Genomic DNA, 12,517 nt, shown 5'->3' with positions numbered 1-12,517 from the left:
GCTTTTTAGCAAAAGTGCCAAGTGGAATGTTATGACCAAGAGGAGCCTACCTGAAGGATTCCATATGCTTCAACCTGTGCCCTGACTCTCTACCTGCCAAGAGGTGTGTCAGAAGAAGAGGAATTCAGGGAATTAATGCTCCTTGCAATAAAAGGATCTCTCGGATTTGGGAAGGTATAAGCGTCACCTTTTTTTTCTTTTATTTTTGTTTCCTTTCAGCTCTGTTAAAAATTGTGGGGCAAGATCTGAATGTATTTGACTGTTAAATAATAAATCAGAAAAAAAATTTGGTGTGGAAACTTGGCACTTTTATTTCACCAACATTCCAGAAGACCTAAACACAGACATTGATTCACATGACCTAAAATTAAAATGACTACTACAACATCTTAACATATTTACATATTAAAATAATGACTATTAAAGTCATTGCCACAAGCAGCACTTATTTGGGTCTATAAAAATGTAAAAACATGACCAACTTTCCCAAAAAAAAATGTGTATGTTTTGGGGACAGTTTTTTTTTTTTTTTTTGGAGTCAAGAAATAAAAACATGAAAGTAATAATGTATAACGGGACATACTCTAAACAAACTTGAAAAGGTTAGGTCTATGTTTTGTCCATTTAATGAAAGTGAACCAGTTTCATCTGTTGGCCCAGCTCTTCTGCCAAATATTTTTTGCATAATTTATTGCATAATAAGTTGGATCCTTGATGACTCTACAAGGGGAAAGAATAAATGTTTTACTGAGAAGTTCTTAAAAAGCATGAATTCATTTTATACCATTTCTTTAAACCAGTGGTTCTCAAACTTTTTATACCAACCACTTCAGAAAATATTTGGCTCTCCAAGCAGCACCATAATGAGCAACATTACATTTCAGCAGCGTAGGCCTAACTATTCAGCTACAGCTCTGCACAGTTTTACACGAGGCAGTTTTATTTATTGTTGTCAGCCACTTCAACATTGTAAATACACAGTTTGAGCATTAACACTGTACTGTGCTTACATACCGGTAAATGAAAAAAAATGATTGAATTAAAATGTGTTGTACCAAAAGTGAAATAAAAACTGTACTGTACTTAGATGTAAAACAACAACAACACAACCAAAAAAAACAACTTTACTCAAATAAAGATCAAATTAAAATTTATTAACGTTCATTAATGTTTCATTTAGTGATTCCTCTTCGTAGCACTAGAGGGAGCCTGAGTACCACTAGTGCTACTCGCACCACACTTTGAGAACCACTGCTTTAAACAATCTTTAATTCATTTAAATTGTACTGACATTTGCGATTATCCAGAAAACACGAACAGAGTATCACGACTCAGATTTGCTCAAAATAAAAATGTAACGGGCAAATATAAAATAATGTGGCACCGACCGAGCAGTTTTAATGAGCAGCATTACAATTGGCCGATTGGAAAACCGTTCATACGTACTGGCTGTAGGAATCAGTGGGCGTGGCTCATTATACTATTAGCAAAACGCCGTAACGCGTTCTCTGTGCAACCAAAACGACGTTTTTTACGCCGTCATATGGCAACATGAACGGCGTAAAAAACGGCGTTTTCATACACACTAAAACGCCGTCAAATACGGCGTCACTGGCGTATTTTCGCACGTTTTTTACGGCGTTTGTTATCACAACGATGTATTTTGCGGCGCAGATACTGTTTAAAACTCTGTATTTGACAGAATATTTATTTATTTTTTGTTGTTGTTTAGAACTTACTTAATTTAGTTATTTAATTTATTTTGTTGTGGAGGCAGCATCTTTATTTTCAGTTTAAGTTTTTAATCTAATAGATTTGTTTTATTTTTATTTAAATTTTTATTTTATTTCATTTGAGCCTTTAAAAAGTTTTAGCTAACAATATAGCAGCACTGACATGCACATGCAATTGTTTTATGTCACCCACATGCACTTCTCTCTGCTGTTAAAAAAAATGTTTTTTTTATATTTTATTTATTTGAGTGACAAACGGTTTGATTTTATAATTATTAGACTATTATTATTGTTGTTGTTATTTCGTTTTGTTTGAGAAACGGAAAAATTAAATTAAGCTAGATGTTTTTTTCGTGGGTAAAAACAAATAAGCAAATAAACTATTCTTTAATATTTCTTTCACATGCGTGGGCGGCGTTAGGCCCATTTTTAGTCCGATTATTATATATTATTGACTATACATTGCTATCTTTACCTGAATCGAGCCGTGCGTCGCATCGAATCTTTGGGCATGGGGTATATTCCAGGCTTTAAGGAATAGGCTGCGCTGAGCGTGGGTGTGAGGCGAGGACAATGCAGATAAGAAGCCCAGACGCCACCGACCCTAGAAGTGCAGTGTTGCTCTTTATATGAGATCTATATTTGCAAGAAATATAGTCGCAACAGCCAAACAATATGAAGAAACGATGTGACTAAATTGCAGAGCTGTATCAGATGAACTCTTATTCTGCTTTAGGACAGACAGTGAAGACAGGCTGAGTTGAAAAGTGGCGTTTCAGGGCCGCTCACGCACAAATGCATAAGATCATTTTTATCCACAAACAAAAAAATACGAAAAATATAGCTTCATTTTCGTTTTTCCGTTTTTCAGACAGAACGAAATATTAATAATAGTGATGTAATAATAATAGAATCAAACTGTCACTCCTCTTTTTTTCTTTTTGTAACTGGTTTGATTTGATCATGTCATATCCTCTTGGTCTGAATGCAGTTATTGGATAGAATATTGTAGTAAGATTGGAGATTAATCCAAATAAGCATGACGTTACAGTAAAAATATTACTATACATTTAAAACAGTGTATTCTTCGAATTTCAGTAGCGTGCAGATGCTCTTTTATGTCAGGACCACGGCGACAGCAGCTCGGACAATCGCTTCGCTTGCTCACATTATGTAATCTATAACTGGAAAATCATACTGTTTTTTATGAAATGTTGTTGAGAAAGAAATGTGTCGTTTTAAGGACGTAACATTTACGAGAATATATCGTAAATTTTCTCGTTATTACGAGAAAATATGCCGTTTTAACTAAACAACTCATTATTATCATGAGAGCGGAAAAAAATGATATGTGTGGAAGCAATGCCTCAACGTATATTTGTTTGTTAAACAGCAAATAAACTCCCCTGTATACCAGAATCAGTTTGGAGCGGGGCTCGAACCAGCGGTTGTAGCGGTGTATAGTGGTCAAAAAGACTAGGACCATTGCCTCCAACTTCTGTAGCTGCACAGCTTTTGCACACTCTCTGGTCGACTTCCGTTATCATGTATGATTTCTTGTATTGGAAATTAAATGACTCAAAGCTAATTGAATATTTCGAACCAGCACTTATGTATATACATAAAAGGTATTTGGGTAGTAAATGATATATAAACTAGGGTTTGTAATTGTTAAATAATTAACAGTTACATTCAAGTAGGATAAAGATGTGTAATCGGCCTATGTTCAATGTTTGTAGCGATTAAAATATATAAAAAGTTACTTAATATTCCTATCAGTTCACAGGCACTTCTTCCGCTTAAACGATCTGTGGTACATTAGTCTGGTCTGGTTCTGTTCGTCTTTGATTGGGTGAGAACAGTTCATTATTACTGGCTGTGGAAATCAGCGGGCGTGGCTCATTATACTACAAGGAAAACGCCGTAAATAACGCGCGCTTTTGTGCATTCAGAACGGCGTTTTTTACGGCGTCCTGTGGCAAGCCGACGGCGTTAAAAGCGGCGCTTTTTACAAACACTAAAACGCCGTTTTTTGCGGCGTTTTTTACGGTTTACGCGCGTTTTTTACGGCGTCTGCTATAAGGACGGCGTATTTGACGGCGCTAATACCGTTTTAAACGCCGTAAAAAACGGCGTTTTGTATGCAAACGCGTTTAATCTAGGCGTAATTCTGACCCTTTTGGCTTGCCATATGCGCGCAGAGTACATGTCACGCGCGCGCGAGAGTTTGAAATGAGCTCGCGGGCTCCCGTTTCTTCGCATCCGATTCAGTTTTCCTCTCGCGGAAGCCATATAGCGCGCGCGCCAGCATTAGTTGAATGCTCGGTTATGTTTGTCATTGATTTGCCGTCATACAACATGGGGGCGTGGCAGCATCGACGATTCCATTTTTTAATTCGAAGTTTGAGACTGTGACTTAATTTCGATCGATTTCGATTTAAAATCGAAATCGTGACACCCCTAGTCATTAATGACATTATTTTCGTTTTTCGGTGAACTAACCCTTTAAGGCAGTAGGAGAAAAAAAACTTTTCTGAATGATATGTAAAAGATTTGACATTTGATTTTGATTTTAAACAGACCAGAACAAATCATTGAAATGTAATTTAAGTTTGCTTTGCTGCAACTTAATTCACAAGAGTAAAATATCACTTTAGCTATCAAGCCATCAATATATATATAAAACAGTTAAATGTCATTATTTTCCTACAAGCCGTCATTCTCTTCCATGGTGATAACCTCAAACAACATCGATTCCAGGCTTACCTTCTATTTCCTCCATCTTTCTGGCCTGGTAAGACCATAGGCAGTATTTTTTTTATTTTATTTTTTTTATTATGCAATAGAACAACAACAAATACAATTACAAAGACAAAGTAAGAACAAGAGACAATGAGGGTTACAAATAATACTCCATAAGCAGACTATGTTAGCTTATAAGACTTACACCATGAAAGAGTCTTACATGCAATAGAATTATTAGAGCTTCTTAAGGAATTTACATACATATCAAAATCTTTCCTGAAAATAAAAAAGTAGGGAGTTTTCTTTGAAAATTTACACTTGTTAATGTAAAATTTAGCACAATAAAGCAACAAATTAATAATAAATTTACAGTGAGAAGGGTCTAAATTCAAAGAGCAGTTTTGGGGGTTATACAAAAGTTTGGATATAAATATTTTTTAACAAAGTTGGAAAAATCAATCCAGAAGACTTGACCATAGGCAGTAAAAGAAGGGTAAGACACTAAGGATGATGCTGTAGCAACTAAGCTTCCTCTAGGAAGCCGCTCCACCTGCTAGTATCCTTATTTTTGATTGGCCTTTTCCCGATTCCCTGCAGAAATAACTGCCCTGCAGTACCTGAAACCGGCCGCAAGGTGGGACGTAGGAGGCGAACAGAATGTGCATATATATATATATATATATATATATATATATATATATATATATATATATATATATATATATATATATATATATATATATATATATATATATATTACATTTAAAAAAAGCTTCATCGTACATTTAAAAAAAAAAGCTTAATCGTGTAGTCACGGTGTAGTCATTTTTTGTTTTGTTTTTTAGAACTTTGTTAGATCGTGATGAGTGAGTGACAGTTTTTAAAAGAGCACTCTTTGCATGCTGTATACGATGGTATATTCAGAATTTAAGTAAAACTTGTGCTTTCATGCGTGATGGCCACGTACGACGCAGAGCCTATAGTTCAAATGCACTGATGTGATTCTGCAACCGATCTGGTCCAAAAACAAAATTTAGGTAAGGAAACGATTATTATTTGTGTTGCCTGCAACCGTGCCAAATCATGCACACCTGCTTGCTTTTCTGTTTAATTTAACAGTGTTTTTGTGAACACACACAGACATAATAATATATATATATACTTTATTAATATATAATTGTAACACTTTACAATAAGGTTCGATTAGTTCATGTTAGTTAATTTATTAAAGTGTATTAACGTGCTGCTTATTGTAAAGTACTAGGCTACCTAAATAATGTTTTTCGAGTGTTCACTTGAAAAATATTAAACAATAAAAACTCAATGAAATCGATTGTGTGTCAATGAGAAACCATTGTTTTAATTTAGGCGAATGAATCGTTCTCTTTCACTTGCATACAGTGAATACTTTTTTCCCTATCAGTCTTGAGAGACTTTTTTTCGCACCAAACGAAACTAGTCAACTCATTCTCATCACATCAGTGAATCAGTCGGTAGGATTCAACAAGAGAGAAAGTGGGTGGGAAAACAATACAATGTGTAAAAATCATAATGACCTAACGTCAACATTTGAACTGTCTTTTCAAAGAATCATACGAGTGAATGAGTTATAATAAAACGCCTCACTGTCGCCACCTTCTGACAGACGTTGTCCAGTCTATGGTTGAAACAAAACAAAGTCACAGAAAGAATCAATGAATGGTTCAAAAGACTCGATTCACACTGAGATGAATCAAACGCCTCACCGTTACGTAGCATAAGCAGATACAGATAGAATGGTTTGGGATAATCCTCATATTATATCATCAGCACTCAGCAACCCTCATACGTCATCCCTCTTCCCTCTTCTGTTGCAGACTCATGGACTGAACCAGCAGCACCAGCACAGACACAGACAACACCGACGCATCCTACTGAAGTATTAACTGGAGCGACAAAGCTGCAAAGCCTTGACCATTAGGGAAACGTCCAGCCTTAAACAGGTACGATTTGCGAATTCGCTCGACCTCTGAGTTGTATTCTATGGTTGAGTCGCTCGCGCGCCTGTTTCATTAGCATCTTTGAATAGCCTGTCAGATCTACATAACCCGTTGCTTTCATTTAGCTAAGACCAGACGCTGTACGCTTGCTGTAAATAAAATAATTACTCCGCATGAATATGAATTTTGATATGCTATTATTAATGAGTACCCTCAAGATGCCAAGGAAGAGAGTTAGCAGCCAGTTTCTTGCAAAAAAAAAAAAAAATATATATGTGTGTGTGTGTGTGTGTGTGTGTGTGTGTGTGTATATATATATATATATATATATATATATATAGCTATAATGTCATAACAATATGCATTGTTTCTGTTTTTGCATAAGGTGATTTTTTCTTGGGGTTTGGGGCAGTGTAAGTATGAATGAATAAAATCTTTAATTAGTAACACTAGGTCTTTTGTAGAATATACCTCAATACTACATTTAGATTCAAATTAGTAAACTGGAATACAAATGTATCTTTTACCATCACATATTGATGAAATAATTTATAATATAAGGTAATATTCTTTTTTTAATATGATTTACTGACACCCATATTAAGTGAAAAAATGGATGAAGAAACAGCAAGTTTCACCTACACCTTTACACCTACACAACTGAATATATATATATATATATATATATATATATATATATATATATATATATATATAATTTATTATACATAAACTTTTATTTTTCTAAGTTGCAGCCGGTTCTGTCCCAGGACTCAGACATCAGTGGTATACACATTATAAAAAGTCTCTGCACTCTTTCTACAGCAATCTTACCTTCTTCTTTGTTATGTTAAATGTGAACCTTCACATTTGTATTGTTAAACATATTGTTAAATTCTTAGTTTGTTAGGGCTGTTTTGTCCAAAATGTTGTGCATGTGATCTCTGTGGGTGTGTTGGTGGATTCCACAGAGGTCTACCTACATCGGCAGGGTGAGCCTTTGTGACAACTCTTCTGCACAGTTGTTAATGTTGCCTTGAGGGACTGCTCACTCAAGTCCTTTTGATTTCTTTGGACTTAAGTGAGCTTTAGATTATGTCTCTTTCCCATGTATAAAATATATATATATATATATATATATATATATATATATATATATATATATATATATATATATATATATATATTAATTTACAGACCTGTCAACCTGTATGTATTTTGACCTCAAAGTATGCCGTCAAAGTACGCTCAAATATTTGTCACTCTAAACTAGAGATTGACTGATATGGGTTTTTCTATAACCGATGCTGATGTTTAGAGGTCATGGTCAGCCGATGGCCGATATGTGCTGCCGATTTTTATGGCCCATATCTTGAAGTTTTCCCCTTAATTTGCATGCTAAAATGCCACACTAATAATTCGTGGATGCACAACATTTCTAAACTTAACATCAAAATTAAGATTCGAGAGTTAGTTCAAGTCAGTGTGTTCTAAGTATGCTCACAAATACGCTCTGTATTGACTTGAACTAACTCTCGAATCTTACTTTTGTGCACTGCACACTATTAAAAGAAAATATTTTACTGACCAAGTATAAAATAAAATAAAATAAATTAAAAACTGCCAATCATTTACATAACAGTTTTATAGCATTTATCAAGCAGAATTTTTCAAGTTTGTTGGAACATAAATGTAAACTTAAATATACATGTAAAAAAATAAATACAACTTTATAAATAAAAATCAATTAAACTGAAAAATATGAAAAATAAATAATATGCACGCCAAGCAGACAGACTAAAATATAAATTTTGCTAAAATTTTTGTAGTTGGACAATAAATGTGGCATAAGTAGAATTTTAAACCTATAAGTGTATTTGTATGATAGCACTAACCGTAAAGTGTAATGGGATAATCAAAATATAATTTTTTATTTCAATATGTCTTTAAGTTTTATTTATTTATTTATTTTTAGTGTAGTAACTTTAACTCCTGCTGTAAAACGATTATTTTTGTTTTTAGATTGCAATGTTACAAATTAATGTGATTTCAACCCTTTTTTGCACATAATATATGCCTACATGCTTACATTCACTTTATTCGTTTAGTGTTTACAGTCAGGTGCCTTTCAATAGAATGTGATATTATGGTACAGTAGGCTATATCAAGAACAGTGGTGAATAAAAGTTTCAGAATTTTCTGTATTGCTGCATAAATTTGACCTGCATGTGGATCACATGCTCATGTATGTCATATAACTAAATAAAGTACACACAAATAATAGTTCTCTCTCTCTCTCTCTCTCTCTCTCTCTCTATATATATATATATATAGATATATATATATATATATTATATATATATCAACCAAAATAAAAAATACAATAATTGAATACTTTTGTTGGAGAAATGAAGTATGTGAGAATAATATTGTGAACAGACCTTTAATGAAGACCTCCTTATGGGTGTTTCACCACACAGTGGCACTATTTTGAAGGCAACAGCTGAGAATGACTTTGCTGAGATGACAACATTGTCTAAATATAGCTCTGCTCTCAGGGAAGACCGTCCTCCTTACATCTCATGAGTGATATTTAGTTCAACAAAATTCTAATCTTGCTGCAGAGTTGTGCCACATCTGTTTTTAGATGATCTGATCAGGATTATTATATGTTTGTGTGTGTGTGTGTATATATATATATATATATATATATATAAATTTTATATATAATTTTTTTCACACAACAAAAAGAGAATCTCCAATAAGGAGTGTGACACAGAATAAAAAGTCCCTTATTAGGGCTGGGATAAACGATTATTTTTTAAACGATTAATCTAGCGATTATTTTTTTCGATGCATTGATTAATCTAACGATTCATTTTTTCAGACCGATTCGATTTCGATTATCTCCCCATTAATTGACTAATAACAATTTATACATGTTGATTTACATATCTGAATGAAAAAAACATGAATTGCTTAACATTGCAATATATGTTTATTGCTCTTAAAATTACAAAATAAAAGACTGACTAAGAATGCATTACTTTGCAGTTGTATAGAGATAGCATTCAATAAAACCTTGAAGCCTTGAAAACACATAGCTTACTGAAACAAACTTACTGAACACATAGGGCCTAGCTTACTGAAAAAAAGTTCTTTCAGATGAAAATAACAACAACTTGATGTCTACCATTCAATAAAAAAGAGAGTGCTTTTCCAAAAAAAAAAAAAAAAAAAAAAATTAACAGTGGGAGCCAGCAGTCTGCCATGAAGAAAAAAAAAATCTCTGAATGCTCACCGTGAGTCTTTGGCATTCCGCCCTTTTTCTATCGTGTCTACTGTGAGTGCGCGAGCGCACGTGAAACTTTGGTGTGTCGCCCTTTTTATATCTTGTTTAATGATTTTGATTAATATGTACAAGGGAGCGAGAGAGCTAGAAGCGCTCGTGTTGTTTGAAGACTGTGAGTGTGCGCGCGCAGGCGGGGCTCTCTCTTGTACGCGCCCTATCAGGCACAGCGATCAAATAAGGCTTTGACAGCCGCCAAAAAAAAAAAAAGATCAATGCAGAAAAACCCCTGGATTGGTTATATAACGTTGGACAGAATGTTGATCCGGCCATCGCGTATATTCAGAGCACATAAGGTAAACGTTTTGCAAACGTTTTTCAAAGGAATAAAAACAGGTCGACGAATCGATGCGCATATTTTGCGTCGACGTATTTTTTGCGTCGACGTCATCGATTACCTCGACGCGTTGTCCCAGCCCTATCCCTTATCCAATAGTATCTTCTTATCTATGCCAGATTATGGCTGTTTATGTAATCTTTATATTGTTACTTGCATGGGATTCGTAGGATTCCTAATGGTTAGAACAGTCTTTGTTCAAATGTTGATCAGTGAAGGAATCGTTTTGAAAATGTTTGAAATATATGAATCTAAAAAGTTACACTACTGTTCAAAAATTTGGGAGATTTTTTTCAGTAAGAACTATGAAGTTAGTTATATATATAAAATTATAAGTATATATATATATATATATATATATATATATATATATATTATTCCTGTGATAGCAAAGCTGTATTTTAAGCAGCCGTTACTCTTCAGTGTCACAAAAAAAAAAAAAAGAAATCAAATGCTGATTTTGTGAATAGGAAACATTTCTCATCATTATGATTGTCGAAAACAGTTATACTATTTTTTAAATACTTTTTTCAAAGATTCTTTGATGAATAAAAAGTTAAAATGAACAAAAAGCTTTTGAAATATCAATCTTTTGCAACATTATAAATGTTGTCAAAAGACCCGGTACTCCGGTACCAAGTCGGTGCTAAAAAAATGAAAATGTGATGGTACCAGGTTTCTTTAAGTACCGGTGGTACAGAGTACTCGGTCAAACCGTTTCTTGACGCATACATTGCTATGATTTCCGCAAAGCAGAAAACATGGACGGAATCTCAAAATCCAGTCATGAAAATGAAACTTACATTTTAATATGAACAGTCAAGGAATTTGTCAAAGTTAGCATAAATTAATCAAATCAAATCTCCATATGGACCAGTATCTGCAAATGTTTAGCCGCAAAAGTTGGTTGAAATATGAATCCTGCATGTTTTGCATGAATGTGTGGGTTTGTTTACTACCTAGACTGAAGCGCATGACACTTGCAGTAATGAGGACATAAATACATAAACAACATCACCAGAACTGTTCTCAGTCACTTCACAAGCATTTTACCTTTTCATTTGAGTAAAACAAATTTCAATTTAAAGGGATTCACAGCAACCCGTCAAAATAAGTTAATTTTTACATACAGGCATTGTGCTAGAAATATTACTATTATTTAGTAGAATGTATGGGATACTGCTACTACTGTTGAAAAAAATAATAAAACTTTATTTTTTTAAGAAATAAATCACAAAATATTTCTTCCATGTTTTAATTTTAATGGCAAATCCCCTTTATGTACCAAAATATTAAATGTGTTTAAATTTCATTAATTAAAAGACAAATTAAACTTGAAACTTACCATTTTCATAATTATATTACTTGTAGAAAAACTTTAAAAACAATTGTAAATAAGTATAAAGAATGGCATTGGTTTTATTTATAGTGATAAAAAGTGTGTTTTTTTTAATTAGCATATTTTTGTGTTTTGCTTTGATACCGAAACTGGTACCGAGGAACGTGTATTTTCACTGGTATCGGTACCGAATACTGAAATTTTGGTATCGTGAAAACACTAGTATTTACTGTCAACTTTGATCAAATTAATCAAGTTTTGTTGAAAAAAAAAAATCTGACCCCATACCTTTGAACAGTAGTTTATACTCCAGTTGTATAATTTCTAGCTTGTTGCTTATTTTTAAGAAATCTGAGTAAAAAATTAACACTGAATAAAACATATTTAAAAATTAAAAAATTACAAATGTTATAATTGTTAAATAGTATTATAATATTTCAAATAGTGTCTTTATAAAATATAAAAATGAATTGCTTAAAATAATGGATCATTGCATCAGAGCACATTAGAATGGAGATGCTATCTTGACTGAATAGCAAAAATGTCAAATGTTTTTGAGAACCATTGGGCCAATGAATAGCAGTATATGTATAGCTGTTGTTTGAATATGAATGTTTTAATAATTGCATTGTAATTAAAATAACATGAGTGCTGTTTGTGTTCTTTCTGTTTAGATTCCATTTAGTAGGTATAAAGTGAGCTTATATTCTTAAAGTCACAAGAGTTTTTTTATGTTTAATGACTTGGAAACCAACTGCATGTCACAGCAAAAAAAATAATGAAACTAAATAAATAAATTCTCTCTCCGTCACAGGCACTGCTATGTTGAAACGCATTAGATATGACTGATGTCGAGGTGACATATGAAGACTTCATCGCCTCTGGAAGGACCGGCAGACGCAATGCTGTACACAACATCCTGGGAACCTCCGGCGGCCTGGACGCTAGCGGACTGTCCCAAACTCTGTCTGAGCTCAATATCAGCAAAGCAGGTGAGTAAAATGAGTGTTGCTTCTTCAGAAAGCACATACAGTG

The 12,517-nt window shown here is 33.6% G+C and overlaps 1 long non-coding RNA gene across 1 annotated transcript; it reads left to right on the top strand.

Moving 5' to 3' along the window:
• The first annotated feature begins 6,184 nt into the window (after positions 1 to 6,184).
• Positions 6,185 to 12,316, top strand: LOC127946443 (uncharacterized). Its single transcript, XR_008151092.1, has 3 exons — positions 6,185 to 6,256; positions 6,335 to 6,460; positions 12,297 to 12,316. It is a non-coding gene; the product is annotated as an uncharacterized LOC127946443 (long non-coding RNA).
• Positions 12,317 to 12,517: the final 201 nt, after the last annotated feature.

Source organism: Carassius gibelio, chromosome A24, assembly GCF_023724105.1.
Source record: "Carassius gibelio isolate Cgi1373 ecotype wild population from Czech Republic chromosome A24, carGib1.2-hapl.c, whole genome shotgun sequence".
In the NCBI taxonomy this organism is placed as follows: domain Eukaryota; kingdom Metazoa; phylum Chordata; class Actinopteri; order Cypriniformes; family Cyprinidae; genus Carassius; species Carassius gibelio.
Note: the sequence above shows the minus strand (reverse complement) of the source record. Positions and strands in the feature narration are given on the sequence as shown.